The sequence below is a fragment of the Ascidiella aspersa genome, chromosome 1, assembly GCF_963924565.1.
Source record: "Ascidiella aspersa chromosome 1, kaAscAspe10.2, whole genome shotgun sequence".
NCBI lineage: Eukaryota > Metazoa > Chordata > Ascidiacea > Phlebobranchia > Ascidiidae > Ascidiella > Ascidiella aspersa.
The window spans coordinates 40801821-40805617 of record NC_139447.1 but is presented as its reverse complement, the minus strand read 5'-3'; positions in this window follow the sequence as shown (position 1 = coordinate 40805617).

The window sequence follows — 3797 nt, the reverse complement described above, 5'->3', positions numbered from 1 at the left end:
GGCATTTAAAGACGGTTCTTGGCCGGCTGTTGGTCGGCTGTGGTGTGAAGGACGAAGATGAAGATTGGATGAAGGATTTTCATCACTCCTGGGATGCGGATCAAAACTTTTGGCACGGTGAGTTGTGAATGATAACTTAACCTTTCCTATGTGATGTGTTGTTTCAAAACAAATATATATTCAGTTTAATAAACATTTAAAGATGTGAAACCTGTATAATTAGCATAAGTAAAGTGGGTTTTGAACCCCTTTTCCCTGCCAAACTAGTTTTATATGGATTACCTTGAGTAGTAATAAGACAGGCCTCCAACTCCAACACGCAGATAAATAGGTCAAATGTCTCTCGGTTTGTCCAAACTACTTTGCTTTGCTGTAAAATTTGGTGCCGTTTGTATCAGAAGGATTTTCACCAATTCACATTATTGTGACTAAGCTTATCTGAAAGTGGATTTGGCAGAATTATCATTTGTTGGTGATAAACCTGAACCCCGTTCACTAATTTCACCCACTTCAACACAACAACTGCGTAAAAACGAGCAAAAGGGAAAGTACCGGGTACGAGGGGTTAACTCAACGGGAAACCCCCGAACGTAGTGGGGTTAGGTTTCTGGGGTAATGTTTGTTCAACCGTGACTTCCATTCGTGATTTCCGCAATAAACTTCTTTCTTGTAAAATAATTAAATGAACCCCATTGACAAATTTCCCTTATTTTCGACTCCTTAGTCCTTCAAAACTTTTCCTGTGCTCTTTTTAGAACTAGGTTTTTGTTTGTTCAAAACTGTGAAAAAAAAAGTGTGAAACAGGGCAAAACTTCAAAGCGCGTCACCAAACCGTAAGTAAAATCGTGATTGTGTGGCGATATATTAACTCAAAATTTGTAGAAACACTGGCCCTGGGTGTAGAGCGGGGTTTCTTACATTGTGCGTCGTTTTAATCTTCCAAGGGCGTCCCACTATGATTCTGTATCGAAGGTCAACTGTAGTAATGAAATTCTTTTAAATATTATTATCCACTGAGGGTGCATTTGAAATGATTTTTGCAAAAATGTTGCGTTGATTAAGATTTAACAATCATCCGTACTTTAGATGAGCCTGACTGTACTTTCGTTTAAACATGTTCGTGAATTTTTAACAAAATTTAGTTCTCTCACTATTCCTCTATTTTAAAAGAAATTACAGTAGTTCAATATGATGGAAATATTAATATACAAACGACAAAACTACACTGCTGCCATCAGTTCATTATTATTATATATATATATATATACTAAACCAGCTAACAATTAGCGTGTTACGTCATAAACGTGCGAAACCACCAGGGAACTTAAACAACATTAGAAATTACCCAATTTGAAAGTTTTAAATAATTTAAAAGTTGAAAGTTTTCGCAAATTTATACGTATGCTAAAGCAGTGTTTCTTAAAGTGGTGAATGGTTCACCCCAGGGTGAATAAAATTTTTGCAGGGGTGAACTGTAGCGCACGGCTATTGACCGACTAAGAGATTTTGTGTTTATTGTGCAATTTACGCTGTAACGGCTTATGCCCCAGATTTATTGTTTACTCGCACCAAAGTGTAAATGCTAAATGTGCTGTTCCGCGATTATCTCGGCGGTCAGCAGTTCGATTGTCTGTGGCTACTTAGGCCGCTGTCCGCTTGTAAACGAGACCTCTTGTCAGTTAACGTGTTGTGCTGTTTACAGCGCTGTGTTGTTAACAGTGTTGATTGTCCGCCTTCTATAGTTTCAACTGGGTGTTCGCTTATCATATAATACAATTCTATTAATCTATACGTCTTGTGGTTGGCTAACGAGTTGTACGCACGCAACCTTCAAGCAACCTTAAAACGGGAGTCAGAAACTTCAACCAAACTAATCTCGTGCCCCACAGAACCAACCAAAAGGGGTGAATGAGGGTGAACGAAAGTTCAGGAGCATCCTATAGTCACTGGTAAACAACTTTCTGAAGTAAATCGACTACTGAACTGTTGTTCTTTGGTGTATTTTTGCTTATTGCAATAGTTAAATTGGTTTGCACTGAGTGTATAAGTTAGGCCTACCATATGTCGTCTCTTTTAGGAGGATTTGTCACCTTTTCTTAAGAAAACTGAATGGTCCTCCGAGGACGCTCAAAAATGCCCAAATGTCCTCTTTTTTCGCATTTCGAGTTAGTTGCTTATACTTTTAACAAGACTTTTAGGCGAGAGGTTGTATTTATTTCCCAAAATACTTAAGCCATGAAAGATGCTGAATTGTTTGTTTAAAAAGAGTTTCTAGGGGGGCTCCAAGCAATTCATAGGGGGAGGAGTCGAGCTCTAAGTTAATGTTCAAATTTTTGCTATGATTATAATGGTATCGTTTTCGTTTTGGTTGTACACCACTCCTACAGCGCTGTACAAACTCTGTTTTTGCCAACTTTAACATTAAAAATAACAAAAAAAATTTGCGAATTTTCTGTTATCTAATTTTGTTTACTTTGTTGAGCACAAAGTCTCTTTGAGTGCCATTGCATGATTTCACACCATCGAAGGTACAACGGCCCTATTTAATTAGATGTTTTCTAACTTATAGATAAACGATAAAAGTCATCCACCGTTGGAACTATTTTTTATCCATATTTTATATAATTGGATAACAGGCTAGCAACAGGGGGATGAAATGTTTTGCGAAAAGCCTCCTGATTTTACAGTTTAGCGCCAATTCAACCAATTAAATCCAATTTTTTTCGCGCTTCGACGACCGACAACAAACTACACTATTTTTTTAAGTTGTCTCAGTGATATTTAATTAAAAATTCTTTTTTTCGTAGGGGTGCAAATCATAGGAAAATTACAAAGGGTGCCGCTGCTGAAAAAAGTTGTGGATATGGCACGTATTTCTCAAACGTAACAATTCTATTTTCGTTTTACTTGCAGGCAAAAAAGTGTCCTCTTTTTGGGTGCGAAAAATATGGTAGCTCTAGTATAAGTACAACAATTTGGTGACTTTGTTTTGTGCTTTTTTAGCTTTATATTCCTGGACTCGAGAAATTGTAGATTTACAATGGTTAAACTTAGCTGGAGTTGATCTTAACAAAAATCGAAACAACCTAAGTCACTTTGTGCTGTTATATATAGACGAGATAGTTTTATCATATTATGAGACAAGGGTGAATGAAATCTGGAGATAGATGCTAGGGGTGAACAAAACTAAAAAAGTTTAAGAAGCACTATGCTAAAGTTAGTCGCGTACTACCTAAAATACTCTCGCGTACCACCGGTGGTACGCGCACCACAGTTTGGGAACCCCTGGGTTAGAGGAAGGTGAAGTCGAAGTAAAAACGCACATATGCTGCACGATCGAAGGTGGTAGTCTTGCAAATATGGTCGGCTAGTGCAATGACAGAATTCGTGGTTTCCATTTTGATAACTTTTGGGGAGATCATGGTGCAGGGTTCTCAAACTTATTTTAGCTGCGAACACTCTCGATTCATCTGCTTGTTTTGGCGTACCACTGAACATATGAAAAATTGAAAAGTTTTTTGTCTTAAAAGCCATAAGTCAGAAGATATTTTTGGAAGCTATTTTTCAGGCCTTTAGCGCGTGAATGGTGGTTGAATAAATTTCACCACATTTACTTAATCTTCGACCAGTTACGCCAAAAACAATGTAAAAGCTAATTTCTTGTGAAACAACATTTAACTTTAAGGGCGAGATAATATGGTCAGTTTGTAATGGTGGATTAAATAGTTTGCATCCAACAAAAGCATTCCAAAACATTTTGTGTCTAGAAGCAAGTCATAAGTTTGCGCAATATCACT